Source organism: Tachypleus tridentatus, chromosome 9, assembly GCF_004210375.1.
Source record: "Tachypleus tridentatus isolate NWPU-2018 chromosome 9, ASM421037v1, whole genome shotgun sequence".
Taxonomy (NCBI): Eukaryota; Metazoa; Arthropoda; class Merostomata; order Xiphosura; family Limulidae; genus Tachypleus; species Tachypleus tridentatus.
The window spans coordinates 130,672,891-130,700,273 of NC_134833.1; the positions used below are offsets into that span (position 1 = coordinate 130,672,891).

General features: G+C 34.3%; 1 pseudogene across 1 annotated transcript in view; it reads right to left on the minus strand.

Annotated features, from left to right (window-relative positions):
• LOC143226390 (calpain-C-like) overlaps positions 1-27,383 on the minus strand; it is a 237,466-nt pseudogene that overhangs the window by 3,694 nt on the left and 206,389 nt on the right. The window contains exons 8-19 of the transcript XR_013014584.1: positions 24,059-24,231; positions 21,825-21,946; positions 16,688-16,776; positions 14,754-14,872; positions 13,187-13,232; positions 12,292-12,357; positions 10,588-10,645; positions 8,875-8,933; positions 8,015-8,083; positions 6,706-6,784; positions 4,920-5,036; positions 1,129-1,187 (exon numbers count right to left, since the gene is read on the minus strand). The product of XR_013014584.1 is annotated as a calpain-C-like (transcript). The remainder of the gene's footprint in view (positions 1-1,128; positions 1,188-4,919; positions 5,037-6,705; positions 6,785-8,014; positions 8,084-8,874; positions 8,934-10,587; positions 10,646-12,291; positions 12,358-13,186; positions 13,233-14,753; positions 14,873-16,687; positions 16,777-21,824; positions 21,947-24,058; positions 24,232-27,383) is intronic.

Consider the following 27,383-nt stretch of genomic DNA (forward strand, 5'->3'; position numbering starts at 1 on the left):
TCTAGAAAATTAACTCCTTAGCCAAATTTTAAAATTTACCCTTTTTTTTTTTTGCTACACAAAATATATCTCTCTGTCTCTCTGTCGGTGTTTGGGTAAGAAAATTTCATACCTTGGAGGGTCAGGCTCTCTATGACCTCTTCTTCCTCCCCGTACTTATAGTCTTGCCGGATTGGTATTTGTAATTGTAGAACTGAATATTATTTTGATCCTTTTCAGGGCAATGTCCATGTATTGTGGCTCATATATAGTTATTATTTTATTCTATCAGCAGAATGTCCTGTTTGTTGGTGGCATTTTTATTACTGTTTAATGTATATATATATTTATTATTATTATTTATTTTTATATTTTTATTTATAAAATATAAATTAACTGGGGAGAGATATTTAGGACTAGCTTCATCATGTATGAGGTACCTGTCTAGTTCGCATAGTAATTCGTTTTCATCCAATTCTTATTAAACTACATTATTGTACTATGTAGGAGTCTATCTGGTATGGTTGGTATATTCGAATATTTGTGAATGAACTGAGATGATATAAATTTCGTATAGTTTGTTTTTGAATTTCTCGCAAAACTACACGAGAGCTATCTACGCTAGCCGTCTCTAATTCAACAGTGTAAGACTAGAGGGAAGGCAGCTAGTCATCACCACCCACCGCCAACTCTTGGGCTACTCTTTTACCAACGAATAATTGGATTGACCGTCACATTATAACGCTCCCTCGGATGAAAAGACGAGCATGTTTGGTGCGTCCGGGATTCGAATCCTTAACCCTCAGATTAGGAGTCGAACGCCTTAACCAACCTGGCGTTTGGTACATCATATTTAGTATAATTATTGTTTGTACCGTAATTTCTAAACGTTGGCCATAAATTAGAATATTCAAAAACCTTAATCAAACCTGATTTGATTTTCAATGACTGCGAAAAAATACAGAAACAAAAGTTTAAAGCTAATGATGAATATTTCAAGAGAAACTTTGATGTTTCCGAACTCGATCAAAATAAAAATTAATATCGAGCCTAAATTAAGATGAATTTTTAATCTATATATATGTACATGGTAAAATTTTATAATACAAAGTAAAATTACTAAAAATACTGAAATTCTAGACACCTTACCTCTGACAGCGAAAATTTTATGTAGCCATTTTGAAGAGGGTCTTTCTTTTCAAATGTAGCTGAAAACAAATTTAGTGTAGCGTATACAACAAAATCAAACTTATTTAAATGTGAAATATAATTTTATCACTTATCTTTTTTCTATTAAATTAAGCGGTAAGACAAAAAATAATTATTTTATTTCGGTCTGTAAACTGAATACAAAATAAGAAAGTTTTTAAATACACGAATCAGCAAAATGATCAAACAGAGAAACACTAAACATACCAAAACCCAGTTGTCAGAACGAATAAAGAAAAACAACTACTCGACGAAAATTTTGAACACAAGCTTTTAATAAGTTGTGTCAGTACAAAAAATTACTTTATCCCTCATGACGTTAAAACGGACCAATGTTTGTAATAATGAGAATTTCTAAGACAAAATAGAAAAGAGTGTGCGACAATAATATTAACAAACATGCTCGCCCTTTCAGCCGTGGGGGCGTTATATGCTGACGGCTAATCCCACTATTCGTTGGTAAAAGAGTGGCCCAAAGTAGGTGGTGGGTGGTGATGACTAGTTGCCTTCCGTCTAGTCTTACACTGCTAAATCAGGGACGGCTAGCGCAGATAGCCCTCGAGTAGCTTTGCGCGAAATTCAAAAACAAACAAACATTCAAACCGAACGAAATACAAGAAATACTACTGTGGTTTATACGCTATTTATATCAGTAAATTGCCCGAAGAACAGTTTCAGTGTGAACTGGATTAAAATTAATTTGTATCTATTTTATTGATGTTACTATACATCAATATTTGGGTAAGGATTTTTCTTTATTTTAATAAGAAACTATTTGTCACTGTTATATAATAATCCTAAGATTTAAAAATATGTGTTTATGTAGCTGTTGTATACAAAGCTCCCAGTGACACAGTGGTACGTCTGCGGACTCACACTGGTAGAAACCGAGTTTCGATACCTGTGGTGGGCAGAGTGTAGATTGCCCCTTGTGTAGCTTTGTGCTTAATTCCAAATAATTCGGTAAATTTTCTGTTGTTTCTCAGAAGTTAGTATACCTGAAGATTCATGGTTTGCTCTCGTTGCCGAAACAATGTTCTCCCGCACTTTTGAGCCGTGGGTACGCTATAAAAGTAATGGTCAAATCTCAGAACTAGATCAGAAAAACAAAACAGTCCAGCACTTGGCGTTGGGTGCTCTTGATTGGATAGATACGTTGCTGGTCAAAATCTTAAGGCCAATGAACATAAAGAAAATATATGCATTTTGCGTTGTTAGACTCAACCACTTATTTGAGAAGAGCTTCGAAAGATGACATTAAGAAAAGGAAAAATAAAAATACAAAACCTTTTTAGCATTTAATAGGGAAAATGTGAACATTATGAAATTAACCTAAATACTTAGCTGGTCAAAAGTTTAAGACCATACTGAAACAAAGCGTTAATCGGTTAACACATAACGAAATTTAGTCATTTGTGTTCAAGCATTAGTGTTTTCAATATCTCCCACTGACATCTCTCGTGACACATTGAGTAAAAACATGGCAAAGGCTAAAAAGTTAACAGAATTTGAACGTGGCAGAATTGTTGAGCTGCAAAAGCAAGGTCTCTCTCAACGTGCCATCGCTAGTGATATTGGACGTAGTAAAACTGCTGTTGCAAATTTCTTAAAGACCCTGAGGGATACGGAACAAGAATTTTAAGTGGTCGGGTTAAAATATTTCGCCGGCGTTGAGCAGGAGGATTCGACAGGTTGTCCGGCAAGACACCAGCCGATCGTCGAACCAGATTAAGGCCCTTATGGACGCAGAATGCAGCTCAAGAACAATAAGACGGCATCTACGAGAGAAAGGCTTTAAAACCGTAAACGTCTTCAAAGGCTACGCCTCCTCCCACACCACAGAAACAGTTTGGTTAAATTTTGCTGAGAAGTACCAAACATGGGACGTAGAAAAGTGGAAGAAGGTTTTGTTCTCTGATGAGAAAAAATTAAGCTGGATGGTCCAGATGGCTTCCAACGTTACTGGCACGATAAGGATATCTCACTGGAGACATTTTCTACACGACACAGTGGAGGAAGTTCCATCATGATCTGGAGTGCTTTCTCCTTCCGTGGAACAATGGAGCTTCAGGTTATACAGGGGCGTCAAACAGTAGGTGGCTACATTGGCATGTTGGAGAGAGCATCCTTCTTGACTGAAGGCCCTCGCTTGTGTGGAAATGACTGGAACTTTCAGCAGGACAACGCTGCAATTCACAATGCCCGCAGGACAAAGGATGTTTTCATGGCGAATAACGCGATTCTTTTGGACAATCCAGCGTGTTCGCCCGAACTGAACCCCATTGAAAATGTTTGGGAGTGGATGGCAAGGGAAGGCTATAGAAATGGACGTCAATTCCAAACAGTGCTTGATCTTCGTGAAGCCATCTTTACCACTTGGAATAACATTGCATTCAGCCTTCTGCAAACGTTTATATCGATCATGCTAAAGCAAATGTTTGCAGTTATTCGCAATGACGGCCGTGCAACTCACTACTGAGACCTTTTGTTGGGCATTTCTTACCTTGTTTTGGACTTCCTTTTGGTATGGCCTTAAACTTTTGACCAGCTAGTATTTAGGCTAATTTCATAGTGTTCACATTTTCTCTATGAAATGCTAAAAACGTTTTTTATTGTTATTTTTACTTTTCTTATTTTCATCTTCCAAAGCTATACTCAAATAAGTGGTTGAGTCTAACAATGCAAAATACATATTTTGTCTTTGTGTTCATTGGCCTTAAGATTTTGGCCAGCAGTGTATCTTCCCTGCAGTGTGTCAGATCGGGATTAAAAACAGCTATGCGCAAATAGCGTTTTGTGCAGCGTTGCGCGAAAATTCTGAAACTGTGAACAGTATCATATGGACTACTAACTTAACTAATCTGATGTTCATTACTGTAAACTACTGTTCTCAAGTTGTCAGAGAAGAGGTTTTGTCATCGAATGCCACCTAATAATTATTCGATGATGTATAATGAGGGTTAAAAAATGTTTAGTTTATTATCTTTGGCCACACTAATTGCTGAGTTGACTCACTGAATTAAACAAACGATTAAGGTTACAACCGCTGGAATATTTGTTTCTTTATACACAGATGTTTTATATACTGTTTAAGTAATATTTATATGTACGTTATATGTACATTCACTCACATGCGCGCGCATATTTGGGCGTGTATGAGGTTTGTTTTGAATTTCGCGCAAAGCCGTCCCTAATTTAGCAGTGTAAGACTAGAGGGGAGGCAGCTAGTCATCACTACCCACCGCCAACTCGTGGGCTACTCTTTTACCAACGAATAGTGGGATTGAGCGTAACATTATAACTCCCCCACGCCTGAAAAGGCGAGCATGTTTGGTGTGACGCGGATTCGAACCCGCGACTCTCAAATTACGAGTCGAGTGCCGTAACCACCTGGCCATGCCGGGCCATGGCGTGTATGAACAAATCCTCGTGGTTATGAACATTTGAAAATGCTTAAAGTAAAATTTTAGTTTTCAAAATATAAAAAGATTTCTCATTGTTAAACAATAATTTATCTTTGTAAATTTTACAAACGATTCAACTGTTTGGATTTGGAAAAACTGTGCAGTCTGTATTATGTTTTCTCTTACCAAAGCTCCCCAGTGGCGCAGCGGTATGTCTGCGGATTAACACCGCTAAAAAAACGGGTTTCGATACAAGTGGTGGGCAGAGCACAGATAGCTCATTATACAGCTTTGTGCTTAATTCTAAACAGATAAACAGACTCTTACCAAAAGCTATCGAAAGATGTAAAATGCAGGAAACAAAATCTCCAAATCGGAGGGTTCCATCCTTTCTCATGTAACGAATGACCAGGAGACACAATATTTCCGTGTTGAGTTGAAACCCTAGATAAAAATAAATAAATTGAAAATTAAAGAAAAACAATTTAATTCTGAGAAATATTTGAAGAACAAATTACATGAGACTTTGAAGCACAAGTTAAAAATCATCGACATTAATTTTTTGAGTAACAATACAAGAACGAACAACAAAGAATTCCAAAGCACAGACTGGAAACCATAAAATTGAATTTCTAAGCACTCAAAGCACAGGCTAGAAACCATCTATTTGAATTTCTAAGCATCCAAAGCACAGGCTAGAAACCATCAAGATGAATTTCCAAGCATCCAAAGCACAGCCTAGAAACCATCAAGATGAATTTCTAAGTATCATTTCAGAAGTGAATAACATATGATCCTAAAGAACAAGTTGGAAACCATCAAGATGAATTTTTAAGAAGTAGTTGAAAAATGGGTGACATAGGATCCTGAAATACAGGGAGGCCCGTAAGTTCCTACCCATCCATATGTTATTATATTATATTCATTTACGCATGTGTTATAAATTTGTTTATTTTTGTCAGAGAAATATGACCGATGTGAGCCCATTAACACTTGAAGAGCGTATTGTGACAAGTACGTGAGTACATGAGAGCAAGAATACTGGTGACACCCTGGATACATAAGATATAGGGACGGGTAGGGACTTACGGGCCACCCTGTACAAGCTAAAAATATCAAGATAAATTTCCAATGAGCAATCCAAGAACAAAAAAACATGGAATTCTGAAGCATGAGTTACTAAACATCAATTTATAACTTAGGCAAGGTCTGGTTTTATCAGACTTTGGTATTAAATGTGAAAGGTTTAACATCTAATGGATAAATTACTTTGAAAAACTTTGAATTATTTTATTATTAAATTTTACAATTATGAATATTATCTTAGATAGATTAACTTAATGTGTGAATTTAATTTTTTTAAAGCATAATGCCAATCGCAGGGATTGAACCTCTGAATTTTCGCTTTCCACTGAGCTGCTAGTGAGTGTGGGAAGGATTCAATTAGGTTAAATTACGTGAGATTAAGGCCAAACATATTTTTAACAACTAGGGTATCCAGTTAATGATCATTGCATTGGATTTGTTGTAGGTTTCGTTATAAATTTTAATTTTCTTAGTTATTGTTTTGATATTATACATTTTTAGTAATTTTGCAATATAAAAATAGTTTTATTAATTTGTATTACTCACTCTACGTATTTTCGATCAAAAACTATGAATAAATTACTCTCTGGGGAACAATTTAGGAAAAAAACATTTGATTCTGAGGCATAACGTATAAATTATCAACACGACCTTTTGAGAAATAGATTCAGAAACGAAAAATGCGACATTCTGGGTAACGAATCAGAAACCATCAACATGAATTTCTGAGGAATCATTAAAAATGAGCAACGTGAGAACAAATCAGATATCCGAAGGAACATGTATCATTAATTTATTAATCATCAAATTTACCCCAGAATGTTTTAGATAACACATGGTACGGAAATTTTCTTTAACGGTTTGGAAATTTTGTACTGGTACAAATCGCATCTGCAATAAGTTTCTAGGGGTAGTTAGCAAATGAACTTGAACAAATTCTTTACAAAACACGAATGAAAAGTAGCTATTGATTCTGCTTATGAAATATAAAATTTAGCAATTAGTGTATCTAAACATTCGAACCTACCAATATCGAAGAGAACATCTCTAAGGTTCTCTGCCCGAAGAATTCCTGTCGATGATTTAGTATGGGCCTTAAAAGTTGTCTTGAAATGTATAGAAAACATCAAAAATATTTGAAACGTTAACAAAAGCGCAGTAATACAAAAATTTCGATTAACTACTTAACGAAACTTATTATACAGATGGAACTACAATAAACTAATGAACATTTTACAATAAAATAGAGTGAGCTGTGATTCATGCATTCATTGTATGTTTCTCTATTTTGTAAAGTTAAAGAAAGTTTAAACAGATGAATCAGACATGAGTATGTGATCATTTTAATTTGTTTGCGGTAAACGTACGGTTGCGTAAAACGTAATCGATGATTTATGTTTTATTAAGATATTTCTCTCGCAGTAAAGTCACGATACGAGTATTTGGAAGTTTGGAAGAAAAAATCATTATTGGTCAAATTACACGGATAACGCAACTCTGTTGTAATTAAGTAAAAATGACTGAGTGTAAGTATCTCTAAACAACAAATAAACTGAAGTAACAATAGTACAATGATTTTACTAAGATAACCTGTAGTGGATACAACCAAATGACACGAGTTTACGTTTATCGCAAAATTCCACAACGTGGAATCTGTGTTGTGTTCTTAGCGGATTTCAACCCCACACAGTCTAGTGTCATAACATTCTCAAGCTTACCGTTAAGGATCCTGAAAGGGCTGTCGTCATTTAAATCTATTAAGCATTTCCTTACAGTTTCAATACAAATTCGAAACGATTTATATAGGTTTTAAACTGAATGAGATTCAGGCAAAGTGTTTATACGATGTACCAGTTTAACATTGTGTTACTTTAAATTATGTAAACATATATCTACGAAATTTTTTCAGAGTGCATGGCCCTAAAACAGCCATACGAGATAAACAAATAAAATTAGGGTGCAAACTACAATGTGGGAATGATGAAATATATCCTAACCAATGTAGACACTCAAACCCAAAACGTCTAATATCAGATCTACCGTTCACTCTATGTGGCCAGTTGGAGAGGATATTTTAAAATTCAAGCTACTCGGTGAAAGAGGGACCATCTATACTGATCAACTGGCCCAGTTAAGGAAAGTTACTGCTTCATATGGACACAGAATTATAAAACTGAACAAATATATACATATACACAACAACTGTGCTAATTTTAATAGAACAATGAAAGACAATGTGAAAATAGCATCTCGTTATTTTGGATAATAATATAAAACAACTTTTTGAGAAAACAAAGTTATATATATATAAAACATCTAGAGACATTCTAATTTACCTGCCAGTATTTCAAGCTGCACATCAGATTTTTATAGTCAGAGAAGGTCAGTCGTCCGGTTCCCGAGTTCTGTGTTATGAATCAGGAAACTATATCACAGATTTATGCTTCGGTACTTGTAAACACAAGGTTGTGGTGTGTTTTTATGGTGAATAAAAACGTTTTATAAAACTACAATGACGTTATGACTAAACAGACCAAAGTGTTCTAACAAAAGTGGTTAAAGTAAACACGTTTTACGAGTCGTTTGTTTTGTTTTTTAAATTTCACGCAAAACTACACGAGGGCTATCTGCGCTAGCCGTTCCTAATTTAGCAGCGTAAGACTAGAGGGAAGGCAGCTAGTCATCACCACCCACCGTCAACTCTTGGGCTACTCTTTTATCAACGAATAGTGGCACTGATCGTCACATTATAATGCCCCACGGCTGAAAAGGTGAGCATGTTTGGTGCGAAGGGGATTCGAACCCGCGACCCTCAGATTACGAGTCGAACGCTGTAATCCACCTGGTCATGCCGGGCCTTTACGAGTCTGTCTTTGGTACAAAATGTCGTACTTGAATTCGATACCGAGAAATTATATATGATTATTTTCAATAAAACTACGGTGATTTCTTAATGATCTACAATGTCGTTACCTCAAAATGGACGATTCTGTTAATCAGTAATATAGGTAATTTAATGAAAAGATAAATTATAAAATCTGAAGAGAAACGACTCAGAACAATATTGGAAGATTGTTCATGTTACCATGCTTGTACAGAATCTGACTGTTTAGTTTATGTCATGACGTGACAATAAATGGAAAATACAAACTGTGGTGGATGCTTAATTGTAACATCAAGATTAAATGAAGGATACATCAAGAGCGAGGACTACTTGCCGACACACATCTAGTGAAGCACAACTCTTCACATAATCTGCGTAGAAATAACAGTTGTAGTTATAGACAAACTTTTGTTGTATTATTTTATAAATTCAGAGGGACAGAGAAACTAACTACATTAAAATAACACAACATTTTTTTTTATTCTAACGTGTTTGGAATATTGGAATAACAAATAAGAACATCTGGGATTAGTTTCAGGTATTATATTAAATTACTTTGTTTTTAATTATTTTGTTTCTAGTTTTGAAATCAATTAACATTCAAACTCAAGCTCATAAATTTTCTTCGAACTTGAAGCAAAACGAGGAACGTAAAATAAAACTTATGAGGACAGTTAATGTCTTGACCACTTTAAACTAAAGCCGATTAATTGTACTAAAATACAGTGTTTCATATTGCAATTTAATTTTGAATTTCGCACAAAGCTACACGAGAGCTATCTGTACTTGTTGTCCATAATTTAGCAATGTAAGGCTAGAGGGAAGGCAGTTAGTCATCACCACCTACCTCCAACCGCCAACTCTTGAGCTACTTTTTTACCAACGAACAACGGGATTGAGCGTCACATTATAAAACTTCCACGGCTGAAAGGACGAGCATGTTTGGTGTGACGGGGATTTGAACCCTCGACCCTCGGATTACAAGTCGAGTGCCTTAACCAACCACTGTTTGTGAGAAATGGATTCTACTAAAACCTGAAACTTTTATCGCAACATAGAAATGTGTGTTTCAAGTATGAATGAGTGTGTTGTAAATAATAATTAACAAATCAAGACTTCATTATCTGTTATGAATTAACATTATACAGAGACGTCACCAACTAGTTCTGAATCAATGTTCATTTAACAAATGTTTGAATAGGTTGCTGAAGAACTTTGACCTCGTTATCAGCTCAGTTCAGCCAATCAGTTGTTAACTTTATTTTTTGTAGCAATTGAACACTTAAATAAGGTTTTGAGTTGAAGAGGGCTGAAAGTTACAATTGGATTTATAATTGCCAGCGTAGTGGCGCCATACTGTTGTACTATTTAGAATTAATACAGAAAGCACAAGAAAAATGTTTGTTTTACAAGTTTGCTTCTTTATCTAATATACACACTGTGATAAACGACCAGGCTAGAGACTACTGATTCAAACATAGTCGTTCCTAATTTTTAACTATGGATCAGAGAATAGCAACTAGTTTTCAGAAAACTTTTATTTAGATTGACCGTTATTCTTATCACACGCTCCCCGCTGCATGGAACCCTCAAATTCCAAGTTTGAGACACTAATCAACAAATTACTCTTAGGCCAATGTTATAGATGTAACAGACTGAGTTTTAATTGTCGTTATCAAGGATATCATAAGCTTTTAAGCAGCAGAAGCTTTTCCTGTTCATTGCATCAGAAATAGAATCGTTTTTTTGTTTCTTTATAGTGTACAACAAAATTTGATGCCACAATGATTTACTTACAAACATCAATTACAGCTGTGTAGACACGTTTGTAAACCTAAAATTTTCCAAAACAGAATTATAATAACGAATATTATACTTTCTATATTTTATTTTTATGTTTTAGAAAACATTTAAACTGAAAGTGTAGCCGAATGTTAGCAAGAAGGACAAGATCTACAACTTCGGGCTGCTAACAACTCTTAACACTTCGTGGTACAAAGGCTTACGTAATAATCTTTAACTCACCATTTGGCAAGCAGGTTTCCAATAGCTCTTGAAGTTGAAAGACATTCACTGACTTGTGCTTAACACACCATGTGGAGCAGAAAAAGAAAAAAGAATTTCAGATTTATGATGCTTATTTTAATTAAAGCGATTAAAATTATTTTTATGTGCAAACCGTAAAACTACGTGTATTTTTTAAGAGTTCCGCCTAAATAGAAATACTCGTTTCTGTTCTACGTTTTGTTTCTGAACTTCGCGAAAGCAACACGAGGGCTATCTGCGGTAGCCTTCAGTAATTTATTTGTGTAAGACCAGAGGGAAGGGATCTAGTCATCACCACCCACCGCCAACTCTTGGGCTACTCTTCTACCAACGAATAGTTGAATGGACCGTCACGTTATAGCGTCCCCATGGCTAAAAGGGGCGGGGTATGTTTGGTGTAACGGGGGTTCGAACCCGCGGCCCTCAATTATTAGACGAGCACTTTAACCATTTGGCCATGCCAGGCGTGTTTCTCTTGTCAAGGTTTGAAATGTAAACTGAATAATGTATTCTTAGTCTCGTAAACAGATGCTAGAAATATATAGTATGCATACATGTACATATAAAAGCGAAATACTGTTATATATATACATAACACACAAAACATTTCGAGTAAAAATAATCTACAAATTAAACTTAATAAAATTATATTTTGCATTATTATTCAAATAAATATCAAAACAAAATTTTCGAGGGCTGTGAAACATTTAAGTAACTTAATTATTAATTAGATTACAACACAAAAGTTTTCTGAACTTTTAAATTAATAAGTATAAATTAAATTTGAAAGTAGAAGGTTTCTTAAGGTTCTTTTTAGTGGGCAAAAACTTAAATAAACTAAATGTAAGGTAAAACTGAAAATAACACAGTTCTTAGGATTTTTTTTTCAGCTGTCAAGTGATTTTAGTTGCTCAAGAGAAACTCAAACCTTCTTATTTTTTATTCGTCAGCGAATTGTAAATTTTACTCGACAAAAAAAAAGAAATCCGAATTTTAAAAACGTTATAAGTACAAGTTCAGTTCAGTTTTTACCCTCTACTACTAAGTAATCACACCAGCCTTTTCTCAGAGATGTAGAAAGACTTCAAGAAGTTAAAGGAAATAGATGGCTCACATCTGCTACGTACCCGATTCTACGTTGTTTAATATGTGTCGCTTGTTTTTAATATACTAAAACTTGTTATAAAATTATGTGAGACTCTATGCCATAAATACACGAGTTTTGTACGTGTAATAATGTTATGCATCAAAAATACAGGACTCATTTTTACAAAATACAATATACTACTCTATCACAAATTATGTTTGTCATTAGATAAATGTATTGCAAATACCTTATTATTTCATTGTTGAAATCATTTACCATTTTATAGCCTTTAGCCACTTACATCATGCATATGTTTCAGCAGATTTTAACGTCATATTCAAAATGCTTATGTCTCATTTCTAACATTTCCTTACCTCATGCCTGCCAAATAAACCTCATCTCTAAGAAATTATTACATCCTCCCTAGCCCTTTTACTATCTTTTTTATCAAGTAAGTCTAATCTCTAGGAGATTCTTATCTCAAGGTGACTGATACAGGTATTAAAACTTCAATTAAAACAAAGCAGAAAACAACGTTTCGACTTGAGATACGTTTTTTACTTCAAGTGGGTTTCTCGTCATCAAGACATTCTTACCTCGTCTGCAAGTTGATGAAATACTACCTCGTAAGAGCTGACTTTGCTGTCGAAAGACGGCGGAGCCTAAAAGAAGGTATTTTAGGTAGTTCTATCACTGATAAAAAATTTATTTCACCATGTTAAAAACATTATTTGAGAACATAAAAGAACGGGCATGAAACATGGATTTATCGTTACTAATAAACAACTAGATGTTGAGTTCATAAACTGTTATTAAAGTAATATATAATATTACATTATTGTCTTAGTGTAGTTTAAACAAGCAGTTTTAGACTGATAAAATGGCTATAAGTCTCTGATCTGTCTACAATATCTACTGATTTATAAAGTCAAATATCATAAGGAGAATTCATACTAGAAAAATGCATATCTAGATTTTTTCAACATTAGCTAAGAGTAAAAAAAAAAGTGAAACTTCTGGCATTATTTATATAATTTTTACTACATAAATATATATTGCTTCATTTCACTTAAACATGAGTTCTTGAATTAGTTCAGGAATGTTACTTTTGGTAGTGCGATACCTTCAACATTTGAAACAAATATTGTAGGCTTTCGCATTTTGGAAATTCGGGAAAACAGTACAAATGTTTGGACTATTTGTGTTGTGAATAATTGAGATTACTTCATAACTATCTAGCGGACTACAGATTACTTAGTAAATACTTATTAGCAAAACTTCAGATAATTAACTAATCATTCACTGTCAAGATTTCAACTTACTAAGAAATGTACACTACCATATCTTCCTATTGCTAAGTAATTGTCCACTGTACGTACTTCAGGCTACAAACTAATTATCCATAACATATAGTTATCTACATCTTAGAACTGAAGACTGTTTATTGGTTGACACCATAGACTGTATAAAAATGCTCCCACGTGTTCTCACCTTCATTATAGCTGGCTTCACAACACTTGGAACGTTGTCTACAAGCCTGAGGGTGAAACAAATTGAACATCAGAGTATTTAAATTTTGCTCAGTTCTCGAGTCGGCTCTCTCTCTGTATATATGAATGCTATTTTTCTTAGGTACTAAATTAACTCGAAAGTAAAATCACAGAAAAAAAGACAACAACTTAAAGACGTGTAAATGAAAAAGAATGCACATCAAATATCTATAAATATTTTCAGTTACCTATTTCTTGAAACAAAATACCAGTAAAATATTCGAAATAAGCTTACATCTTTTATCAAACTCACCAATCTTAAATTTCTATCTAGAATTGAAGCAAAGTGAACACATTATTTTTAAAACGACGTTACTGAATTCCAGTCGCTAATTACAAGGTGAAGAAAAAAGGAAACAAGTAGTCGATTTACATTAACTATTGGATCGTTTTGATTGTTTTTTTGTTTTTTGAATTTCGCACAAAGCTACTCGAGGGCTATCTGCGCTAGCCGTTCCTAATTTAGCAGTGTAAGACTAGAGGGAAGGCAGCTAGTCATCACCACCCACCGCCAACTCTTGGGCTACTCTTCTACCAACGAATAATGGCATTGACCGTCACATTATAACGCCCTTACGGCTGAAAGGGCGAGCATGTTTGGCGCGATGGGGATGCGAACCCGCGATCCTTAGATTACGAGTCGCACGCTTGGCCATGCCGGGCCGGGTCGTTTTGAAACGGTGATGTATGATACCTAACGTCGCTATTATGAAACACATAAAGTTTTTTCAAATGATTCCCACAGCAGAATACGTTGTTGTTGTTTTTTTTCTCAGCACCTGATATTTACAGGGAAAGAAAGACTTCCGTTACCAGTATAAAAAAAAGGAATTAAACCAGTAGAAGGACTGGGAGATAACTGTTTAGGTTTATTTCTGTTTATAATGGAATATCTGCAGTCCATATATTGATTGCTTAAAAATTAACATATTTAAGAATCAAAATGATTCCAAAGTAAATAGCTTTATGAAATTATTTTAACTCTGTTCTTAAGTGTTTAATTAACAACGAAAATATATAAAGCATTAAGTTATTCGATAATTGTAAAAATGAACACAAAATAATTACGAAAACAATTCCTAGCCAAATTCCTGATAAGAGATAATTAAACCTAATTACAATCAACGACGAGATAATAGCTCTGAAGAGGAACAGTATACACTTTATGGATAATGGACAAAAATGGACAATATGACACAGCAGATAACAGATAGAAGATGAACAGTATACAACAGATAACCTATAGATAGATGTACACTATACATCAGATTAACAACACACAGAAGATGAACAGCACACAACAGATAGGCTAAAGATAGATGCACATTATACAGTAGCTTGACATTAGACAGAAGATGAACAGTACACAACAAATAAATAACAGAAAGATAATAAACATAAGGTAACAGTACAGATCAGACAGAAAACATACTGAAGATGGATAACTGTATATATTAAATTTTGTTGTCAGTGGAAGAAGTAACGTTATATTTGTAAACTGTACTTACTTGAGTTTGATGGGCTTATTAGAGTAAACCCGAACAGTAAAGCCTGATTCCTGTCCTGGTTCAAAAGAGGTTGGGAGCAAAACGTATCCTCCTTGTCGAAACTCTTCTCTCACTGAAATCTATTTATAGAAAAAAAATGTAGTAGATGACTTTTTATATAAAAGTTCTAGAATACTACGAACACTTTAAATTTTATAACTTTGTTCATTAAAATACTGTTGTTTATATTTCATTTTGTGGTTGTGACAAGTCCTAGGCTAAATTGGCTACATCAAAGCTAACTTAGACAGTTTCTAAATTGTTGTAGGTAATACTTAAGTTTAGCATCATGACAACTTGATAGTTATTGAAAGAAAGTTTTGTTTAGGTCTAATTTCAGGACCATCTATTTATATATCGAAAATAATGTGACCACGTAAATCGTCTTTAGAGTTACTGCAAAAGTTAGAGGCATATTTAAGGAATCCTAGGATAATGAACGGATAAGAGGCGAGATAGTGTTTTTGAAGACAAGACAAGGAATAAGAAATTCCAGTGATTGTTTCTTGGAGATGTTGTATACACCGTTGGAATTTACAGGACCTGCTGTATATAAACATGCAATACATATTATGGTAACGAAATTTATTTGGGATGAATAGTCAAAGAGGCGTAAAATTTCGGAATGGCCACTTCAACGTTGACAGCAACGGTCACATATTCGAGATGATTATCCCTTTTTATTCTGCAGTCAAATTAAGTGACCTTTCAACATTGCTTTTTTCAGGTTGGAGACTTTGTTCTGATCCGGAGGAAGGGTACCACTATCAATAGTAATGTCTTTGCCAGCACCAAACCTATGTGTGAGTGTCACTACAGCATCTTAGGGCTTGATAGATGGATTTGCCTCAACGGCAGACTCATTTTCATAATCCTTGTTGAGGCTAGGTGGTTAAGGCGCTCGAGGGTGGCGGGTTCGAATCGCCGTCGCACCAAACATGCTCGCCCTTTCAGCCGTGGGGGCGTTATAATGTAACGGTCAATCCCACTATTCGTTGGTAAAAGAGTAGCCCAAGAGTTGGCGGTGGGTGGTGGTGACTAGCTGCCTTCCCTCTATGTCTTACACTGCTCAATTAGGGATGGCTAGCGCAGATAGCCCTCGTGTAGTTTTGCGTGAAATTAAGAACAAATAAACAAACAAACGAAATAAAAGAAGACTCACTTGGCTGTCCCAAGAAGAACTGCCATTAATGATGGAGTTTCTGTTGATGATGTGGGTGTCATAACACAGTTAATGTCTGTATATTCTATTCTTATAACTTACCGCTTCCTTTATTCTTTATAAGTCTCGCTATAATCGGATAAATCTAGTAATATTTACGTCCGATCTCTGTGACCGAGGTTGAGATAAAGATTGTGTGTTAATTAATCATTGTAGAAGAAAACGTTCAGAGTCTTTATTTTCTATTCTGTTTTAGTAGTGTTTGTTAACTTACGATTATGAAGTTACATAGAAATTAATATGTTAAGCCTAAGGGCATAGGTTGTAGCTCTCTCCTCTTTTATATATATATATATATATATATGTCCTGAATCTTCCTCTAAACTGTGAACATTGTTTCACATATTTCAGTTATTAACAAACTACACAAATAAAAATAATTGAAACCAATCATTATGAAAATTTCTAGTCGGTTTTCCCTTAATCACAACAACTACACCAATCAGTGTTTTCAGAGTGAATTTTCAGAGATTGAAGCTTAACTTACGTCAAAACATAACGTATCTATACATTTGTTAATAAACATTTGGCTATGTTGATAAAACATATTAAAGTAGTATTTGAAATACCTTAAACATTATCCTAAGAAAGTAAAGTGTTAAAAAAAAAAGATGGCGAATTGTTATTAATTTGCATTCTGGAAAATAGTATCAGTGGTAATACCAAAACTTACCTGTCTACTGTTACTGTACTGAGAATTCAGCAAGGACTTGTTTCTCTTGAAGAAAGACTTGGGAGTAATTCGGAATTGGACTTTGGCAACTGTACAAAATTGAAATAGATGAATTTTACTTCTTGAGACTTAAAAGTAGTAATTCATGATGACGAGAAACACCCTTGAAGTAAAAATGTATCGCAAGACAGCTGGTATGGGTATTAGAACTTTAATTAAAATAAAGTACAGAATAACGTTTCGACCTTCTTAGGTCAGTTTTAGGGTAACAAAAATACATTGGAATACATTAAAAGTTGTAACAATTTTTTTGCATTACATGCTGTATTTTGGAGCTTTCAAGTTGTTACTCAGTGACTCAGCACGAACATTAATGACTTATAATGAGAAACCTCGGACTTGACTCCTGAGATAGGCACAAATACCCATTCTGCACATTTTTCTGTACCACAAACAAAACTCTTCAAATTTGAAATTTAAACAATCAAACACTAAAACTGGATTTAACGTATATAAATTCATCACTTAGTTGTAAGCTTCAAGCTTCCTTTTAGTATTTTAACGGCCCAGCATGGCCAGGTGGTTAAGGCGTTCGATTCGTAATCTAAAGGTCGCGGGTTCGAATCCCAGTTATACCAAACATGCTCGCCCTTTCAGTCATGGGGGCGTTATAATGTTACGATCAATACCAATATTCGTTGGTAGTCCTAGAGTTAGCGATGGGTGGTTATGACTAGCTGTCTTCCTTCTAGTCGTACATTGTTAAATTAGGAACGGCTAGCGCAGATAGCTCTTGTGTAGCTTTACGCGAAATTAAAAAAAAACTAACAAATATTTGAACACATTATATTTCGGTTTGTAACAAATTGCAGTTACGTATAAGGGATACTTTACTTGACTCGTAATCCGTGGGTCGGGGTTCGAATCCCCGTCACACCAACATGCTCCCCCTTTGAGCCGTGGGGTCGTTATAATGTGATGGTCAGTTGCATTATTCGTTGATAATAGAGTAGTCCAAGAGTTGGTTGTGGATGGTGATGACTAGCTGCTTTCCTTCTAGTCTTGCACTGCTAAATTAGGGACGGCTAGCGTGTAGCTTTGCGCGAAATTCAAACCAAACCAAACATCTTATAAGACAAAGAAAGGCTTATTAAAAAAATGTTCATATTTTTAGCATCTTAAAATGGCCCGGCATGGCCAAGCGTGTTAAGGCGTTCGACTCGTAATCCGAGGATCGCGGGTTCGAATCCCGGTTGCACCAAACATACTCGCCCTCCTAGCCGTGGGGGCGTTATTATGTGACGGTCAATCCCACTATTCGTTGGTATAAGAGTAGCCCAAGGGTTGGCGGTGATGACTAGGTGTCTTCCCTCTAGTCTTACACTGCTAAATTAGGTACAGCTAGCGCAGACAGCTCTCGAGTAGCTTTGCGCGAAATTCAAAACAAATAAATAAGCATCTTAAAACCATTAATTTGAATTTAAAACGGCCAAACGATTTACATAATTTTTTTCTGACAAATTCTGAAAGTATTTAATATTAGTATTGTTCTGGCTAAGAGTTCAGATTAGGGATCCCTTGACTGGGGCCTCTAGTTTAACACTAAAGACAAGAGGTAGACACACGGGTGAGTAACGCCCACTTTCATGCAATTTCTTAACCAAATATTGATACAAACTGCCTTATTTAAATTGCGAAACAGCTAACATTGCAGAACGTTTTCAGTGGTATATGTACGGGCTCGAACCTTAAACCTATCGAACTGCATACCAGCACACTAACTACCAGACCACGTCTGATACCAGTCTCTAAAGTTTCATTATATTTATTTAAATTAAAACTAACAAAACTTTTATTTCGTGTCAACTACTGTATAAATAAGACTGGAAATCATACAAAAAGTATTTATTTTGTAAAACAAATAAATAAATAAAAACAGTAATTCTAAATAAATTTTAAGAATGGTTGTAAAACCGAAACCCGCGTTTTGAAATACTGAAAGTAAAATGTAAAAAAAAAAGAAAAAAGAATTGAATTTGATTATTTTTTTAATGTATCACTGAAGTACATTTAGAGACGTTACAATGACTTTTACTGAGTAAAACGATAAAACCCTATAACTCGAGCGATTTCGAAAAGTCCCACAGTGGTATGTCTGGGGACTAATACTGCTAGAAACAGGGTTTCGATACCTGTGGAAAAAGATCAAAGATAGCCTTTTGTGTAGCATTGTGCTTAATAATAAACAATAACAGCTTTTGAAAGGCAGACACATCTTTTCACGGGTAACAGCGGTGTAACTAAATAAGTGATGTACAAAGGTAGACACATCTTTTCACGGGTAATAATGGTGTAACTAAATGAGTGGTATACAAAGGTAGATGCATCTTTTCACGGGTAATGATGATGTAACTAAATCAGTAATATACAAAGGTAGATGCATTTTTTCACGGGTAATGGTGATGTAACTAAATGAGTGATATACAAAGAGAGTCCAAACTTCAAATAGGTCTTCACGGGGCATCTCCATCAAACATATTTACAGAGTTGTATTAAAACAATAGAAAATGTTCCTAAGATATTCCAAGCAATGTCATAATATTCTTAACCAAAATGAAAGAACTACTCTAAACGTTCTTAATTCGAACAACACTATCGTAATAAAATCAGCAGACAAGGGTGAGGCTATTGTTATTCTAAACAAAGATGACTACATCGCTGAAATAACCCGTCAACTTAGAAGACACTAATTTCTATAAAACAAAAACTCTCGCATGGTCCTAAAACTCTTTATATTGATAGCATAAGTTTAAATAACTTCTCTAAAACAATAAAATTAACGAAGAAACTTTTAATATTTGATGAAAATATATAAACAAACAATCCTGACGATCTACAATTTCTAATATAAACATGGATACTGAAAAGATGTCCGCTGTATTTTCTGTAGTATTCCTTCTTACATAAAGGATATTACTCACTTTCGTGATATAGTAGAATATATTAAAACCAATAAACAGTTACCACATAACAGCATTTGCACAATGGATGTTTCTTTCCTTTACACTAGCAGTTCACGTGCTGAAGAACTAGAAATTCTAAAGTTTACTTTAACCCTTTTTAGCACATCAGAATCTCAAACAGTAATTACTCTTATCAGGCTTTTCTTTACTCTGAACACCTTCTAATTTAATAACTAATAGTACCTTCTGGTTAACGGTACAGCAGTGCGTACCAAAATGGTTCCCAATTATGCCAATATTTTTACAGGTTATCTTGAAAGCCAACTTTTACAAATAAGCCCGGTAAAACCTCGTACGTGGAAAAGTTACAAAGATCATATTTTTCATTTGGGAAGCTGGTTTTGAATCACTTATACAATTTATCTCATATGCAAACGATTTTTGCAAAAACAAAATAAATTTGTCTTTAATTACTATCCTACCTAAATTAACGATCTCGACGTCACTGTGCTGTTAATGACCAGAATGTTATACACCGGCTTGTACAATATAATTACAGATAGATCATAGTAGTCTCTATATAAGCTGTCACCCCGCTTACACCTAACGGAACATTATCTACAGTAAACTCTTAGAATAAAAAAATATTTGTTTAGATGAAATAAACTACAGAAAACACATCAAGGACCTAAAACAAACCATGTTACAAAGAGGATATAAAGATATGGAAATTAACAGGCAGACAAAAAGAAACTAACAACACTCACCTGAAAGACAGAAACAGAGTTAAAAGTTTCAAATAGAAATACTATTATTATAACCTACCACATTAAACTAAGAAACGTTTGGAACAATCTAAACAAAACATTTTAATTATCCCAGCTTCGTAAAAATGTATATTTAGTTGGTAGAGCCATGAAGGTATACGAATCCCGGAGATTGTGTATGTATATATAGCTGTTATAAATGTGAGAAGATTTCCTACTCTGTTGATCAATAAGGATTTTAGGTCATGTGATCACTACCCTAAAATGGGATAGAGCTTTAACCCTACCAGCCATACCAGCTTCTGCTGTCCATGCATCTACAACTAAATTATTGCTTTAAATATTTCCCAAAGTTCCCGTTGGCTTCTTCCGGAAAAGCAGAAGTCTAAAAGATATCTTTGTTTATGTAAAAACGAATTACACCCCACCAGAAAGTGGTTGTCATCTACGTAATATAGTTCGTAGTCAAATACGTAAGCTCGTAAAAATTACTCTGTTTTCTCCTGACAAGCAGAACCATAGTAATGTTAACATTTCAAAACAAAAATCACTTATAGAACCCAGAATCTCATTAATTTTATACAATGTAAAAAAATGTAGTCACCAATAGGTACAATATGTAGGACATACCCTATCGACTCTTACGTTTAATAACCATAAGTTTTCTATTATCACCAAAAAAATAAATATATTTTTTCACGCATTGTGAACTTGCAGTGTTAAATTGCCCCCCGCTAGTACAGCGGTATGTCTCCGGATTTACAACGCTAAAATCAGGGGTTCGATTCCCCTCGGTGGGCCGAGCAGATAGCCCGATGTGGTTTTGGTATAAGAAAAACACACACAGTGTTAAATCCTGATCTTTCTAATACATACAATTTATTCACAATACATTTTCATGTCTGTGTTTAGAAGTTTATCTGCTTAACATTTGTTTTTCAGTAAGTCTCCATTTGTCACCTTCTATTTACTTTAATAACAATTAAGTTATTTTTTTCTTGACTGTTTCTAATACGTTCTGCATTATGGTCTCATTTCTGGTGCAAAATAGCCAGAAATCAAATACACCTTCAACGGTACATTGAAAAGTGCTCAAATACACTTCCTGGAAGACCAGGCGATCATCATGAGGTTACTAAACTCCCTTCATATATCACTCATTCAGTCAAACCACCACTCTCAGTTTGCTCGTGATGAAGAAAGGTTCATCTTTCGAAAGGTCTCAGGTCATAGAGTTTTTTTTATTGTTCTATATTAAGATTTTTGGAACCTATATGTTTTTCTGACATTAAGAATCTTTACTGAAGTAGACATGAATGTAATATTATTTTATCTTTATGATTAGATTTTCCCGTTTTGAAAATAATACAATCAAATACACACACACACACACATATATATACTTACGCCGTAAATAGTAAAGCCTATTATTTTCGAATTCAGAGCAGAATGCTGTGTTAACGAAATTATCACTTCTTGGTGGTTGTTTGATAGTATAAGTCTGAGCTGTGGATTTATGTGGAACGTATCTATAAACAGATATAAAGACTTGATTAAACACCTGTTTATAGAACATCGCACTATATTGTTGCAGGTAGTAATATTATTTATCTCTCATTTAATTTTTTTCTTCTCTGGAATCGAATTAACTGGTTAAAGATAATACTTTCGCAACGAGTCTCTTTAGAATTACTTTCGTAAAAACATAAACAGTAGCTAAAGCTCTATAACCTGTTAGAGTTACAGGAAGCTTAAATAAAGCCATATGCACAAAATCAACAGATATAATTATATGTGAGACCTTGTAACCTAAAAGGATCTTCAGTAAGTAAGAGTCATACACATAGCAACTTTGAGTTGCTACGATACCACATTAGGCCTTAAACCTGATAAAATAATACGTATAAAAATAGTACATTTTATTTTAAAAATTATAGCATGAAACATGTAATGGTGTCCCTGTATTTAATACATTATACTATTTTCTATCAATATTTCTAAAATAGTATAATGCAATGCGAGCACTCACAAATATTTGATACAGACAGTATGTAACTTGATTAACATAAATTTTGAAGCCTCACCATGTCACCACATTCAAGCGTTTGTATTTGATGACACCGTATTTTGACAAAACCCAAGCAATTTAGTTTCCATTATAAAATCCCTGCTTGCTTTTCATAATCTAGCTAGTGTTGTAAGGTGACTGTTCATCAACGTTCGTTTAAATAGCCAGATCGCACAGAATTCCACAAGTAACTTGATCAGTGCGTCTTCTTATGGAATAGCATAGGACTTGTTGCAAGCCTCTTTTTGGGTGGTCCTTTTGCGTAAGCTGACAAGTTTCTTTGTTTTCCAATGCAAATAAGTATAGAGATACTCATGTCTCGGAAGTTCTAAACCTTCTATTTGAACATATATTTAAGATATATTAATAAACTATTTTACGTTGGAAAGCTGTTACAGTAATTAATTTTCGATGTCATTATAGTACCGAAGTATCGTCAAACGATGTCATAATGTAGTTCTGATACTTCCTGTCCAACCGCGACTTGATAGTGGTTGTGATTATGCTGACTTGCTGATTTACGTATTCAAAGTATTTTAAATATAACGTACTCACTTCTCTGTATATACAGCTGTAATTATTTAGACATACAAATTATATATTTTTAAATAACAGCAATTTTGACTGGCCAATTCAGAGTAATGTTAACAAAAAAGTTTATTTTAGTCAAACGTTTCAAGATTAACACTAACCAAAATTAATCTGTTTGCCTGTAAAACGTAGCAGTAATAAAATAAAAATAAATCCTAAATATATTTTAGTGTTAATATAAACCAGTATTTCAGAACAACGTTTTTCCATGACTACTATTTGATTTTCAAAGACGACCACAAACAATGGCCAGAATTTAATAATTTTTTTCAAAGGTATCTAGTTACTTACCAGTAGACAGGAATAACAAATATCTTAAAAACTACTAATTAGTAGCTAGGACTGATAATGGTTATTTCAAGAACTACTATCGTTTAACTAAGTGCTAGGACTAAAATAATGATTTTTTTTAAAAAGTGATTAACTCGCAGCGAAGACCAACAACGCTTTCAAGAAGCTCGAATTGATTTTCAAAGATAATTCATAATCGTCAAAAATAATATCTTTCATATTACAGCCACTAATAATGATAAAAACCACTAACTGATTTTCTGTTTAACCATAAATATTTACCAAAAATATAAAATGAGCCTCAAAAATAATAGAGGCAAAGAAGAAAAACTGATTTTCAAGAACCTCTGTTAACGATGGGAGTATTCTATGGTGTGGAATTCATTAAATGACATTTCTATGGTGTTTATTTATTATATTAATTTGCAGAGTTTTAAGACAGTTTGAGAATCACTTATTCATTATATTATAAGTTAACTTAGTCTTAAAGTAGAAAAAGCCATTAAACGTTTAACAACATTTGTAGTGATCTGATAATGTTTACCATAAGAAAAGATTAATATTTCATTTCAAACCTTGCCCGATCTTTAATGAATTCTAAGTACTTAGGTACTTCGTAATATAAAAAATAAGTTTACCTAGTTTCAGAGTCGATGAATACACTTTTAATTTTTTATGTGTACATCTTTACCTGTGTTATTCCTACAACCTCCTGCAGATGCTCCACGTTGCCACCTTCCGTGCCAGAGTTTCATAAGCCAGGGTGTTTTGCCTCGTAATGTGGGCTCGTCCCAACTGGTATCTCCATCCAAGTGGACAACTTCCAGTGTGGTGAACGTCTTAACAAAATCTTGATATGCCATCCTACGTATGATTTTAAATAGGATGTCATGTATCACGAAACGAATGTTTTCATTTAAACACAAAGTATAAAATATTCGGTAATTAAAAATGTTTTATTTTCAATTTAACGTTAACCCACAACTACTAATAATACGTTTTGATCTAGTTCTAAGGAAAATAAGTTTACATGGAAACAAGTTTAGGCACTTTTACATGTTATCTTCAATCAAACATGTTTAGGTGAAAAAAAAACTTGTGTTTTGTAACAAAGGAACTTAGGCTTATTTTAAATAAATTTACGCTGTATTGTGTATTTACATACAGTCAGTTACATGTGTATTTACATACAGTCAGTTACATGTGTATTTACATACAGTCAGTTACATGTGTATTTACATACAGTCAGTTACATGTGTATTTTTGCTCAAAACTTACAAAACATTTACGAGAGAGACGATGATTTGACATTTATAACTTATAATCTGCTAAACCTCTAAATATTCATTCAAATCGCAACAAAAGCTATGCTATACATTTAACTGGCCAGTCTTTTAGAAACAATAATAATTATAGCATATTCCATTGTTTACACTAACTGGCTCGTGTTTGCCAAATCTCAAAGATTCACACATTAACACATTCGCTCCAAAGGTCATACTTGTGGAATTTTGCTTTGGGCCAACTTTTTGCTTTTGGGTTGGTGTTAATCTGGTAAATATGTGTTGTAATCGCAGCTAAAAGGCCCTCTGACCAAGGTTGGTGTTACTCTAGTAAATATTATGTTTTAATCGTAGCTAGAAGGCCCTCTGACCAAGGTTGGTGTTACTCTGGTAAATATGTGTTTTAATCGTAGCTAGAAGGCCCTCTGACCAAGGTTGGTGTTACTCTGGTAAATATGTGTTTTAATCGTAGCTAGAAGGCCTTCTGACCAAGGTTGGTGTTACTCTTGTAAATATGTGCTGCAATCGTAACTAGAAGACCCTCTGACTAAGGTTGGTGTTAATCTGGTAAATATGTGTTTTAATCGTAGCTAGAAGGCCTTCTGACCAAGGTTGGTGTTACTCTTGTAAATATGTGCTGCAATCGTAACTAGAAGACCCTCTGACTAAGGTTGGTGTTAATCTGGTAAATATGTGTTTTAATCGTAGCTAGAAGGCCTTCTGACTAAGGTTGGTGTTACTCTGGTAAATATGTGTTTTAATCGTAGCTAGAAGGCCTTCTGACCAAGGTTGGTGTTACTCTGGTAAATATGTGTTTTAATCGTAGCTAGAAGGCCTTCTGACCAAGGTTGGTGTTACTCTTGTAAATATGTGCTGCAATCGTAACTAGAAGACCCTTTGACTAAGGTTGGTGTTAATCTGGTAAATATGTGTTTTAATCGTAGCTAGAAGGCCTTCTGACCAAGGTTGGTGTTACTCTTGTAAATATGTGCTGCAATCGTAACTAGAAGACCCTCTGACTAAGGTTGGTGTTAATCTGGTAAATATGTGTTTTAATCGTAGCTAGAAGGCCTTCTGACTAAGGTTGGTGTTAATCTGGTAAATATGTGTTTTAATCGTAGCTAGAAGGCCTTCTGACCAAGGTTGGTGTTACTCTGGTAAATATGTGTTTTAATCGTAGCTAGAAGGCCCTCTGACTAAGGTTGGTGTTACTCTGGTAAATATGTGTTTTAATCGTAGCTAGAAGGCCCTCTGACCAAGGTTGGTGGTGTATGGTAGCACTATAATAGGATTGTTAATTTTTGACATTATTACTTTGTTTGCAGTCTAGAGTTATCAGTGAAATTGAATTTCCATATTGTTTTCACTATATATACACATATGTCTTTTATTTTTCATGTTATTTCACTAACGTCTTAGCGTCACATTTATTTTTAGCAAATTTGTCACAGCTTTCACCATCCAAGTTAGTTTGACAAACGTTACGACTGTATAGTGAGATCCAGCTGGAGGCTACAAAACGTGTCTGAGGTTCTTTGGAGGCAGATTGCTTAGTAAGTTATAAGTGTAACGACATTTTTTTTATCACTACTCAGGTTCTTGAAAATAAAAATCATTTATAGTTTTTGTTTTATATCATGATTCATTTTACGTAGCTAACACGTGATTTTAACTGGAATACATATTAGAAAACTAATGATGAGAATCGTCCAAAAATATTATCTAAATATCAAATAATGCTATTACGTAAAATAACACTATGTAACAATTTTTTTATTTTTTCTTGTTCATGGGCAGAATGTGTTATTTCCCAATTGCTTATGCCTAAAGTGAATGGAAAAAATCGATTTTTCTCTTCAAACTTTGCTTTTGTGACCTGGGTAACGAAATTTTCAAATTTATCCATTTTCCAGAACATTCCAGGTAGATTTAGTGCTGAGTAGCTGATAGAGAATTCCCTAGAAGTTTTCATAGTAATATATATACAGGGGCTCACCACTCACCACTTCAGTTTAGTTCTAGCTGCCAAAGTGAACACATAGACCTATCTGATTTTATCAGAAATGGCATCAAAAAGCTGCAAACATTCTCCAGACGCATTCTGCTATGTATGTGGCCAATTTATCAAGACAAGAGTGAAAACGTACTCTGTGACAGCATCTACTAAAATGTGTAAAGCCTACAAGACATATTTCATCATGCCTGTCGGGGATCAATACAAACCCTGGGTCCCTCATTTTACCTGCGAGCACTGCAAAAAACAACAAAAAAACTCTAGAAAGTAAGACGGACAATTTTTGCTTACTTGAATAGTAAGATTTTATATTACACAAATTTTAGACCTTTATAAAATTTGAGTATCTTTTAATTTATTATTATTTTTAAAATTTTCAATATTATAGAAAAAATATCACATATAAACTATTTGTATGAACTTCTTACACATTAGTTGTGGCTGAAATAAATTTATTCTTCATAATAACAATTTTATTTTGCTCTTTTCAAAATGGTACAGAGGGGAAAAGAGAGCCATGAAGTTTGCTATTCCAAGAATTTGAAGTGAACCCACTGACCACTCAAGCAATTGCTATTTCTGCATGTTGGGTCTTTCCAAACGTCGGGCTGGCAAGAATGCATCTACTACAAGCCTTCCATCATTCATCGCCCCAGTGTCACACTGCTCTGAGTTCACTGTACTCACTCCGCGTGAAAGTGATTTATATTACAGTCGCA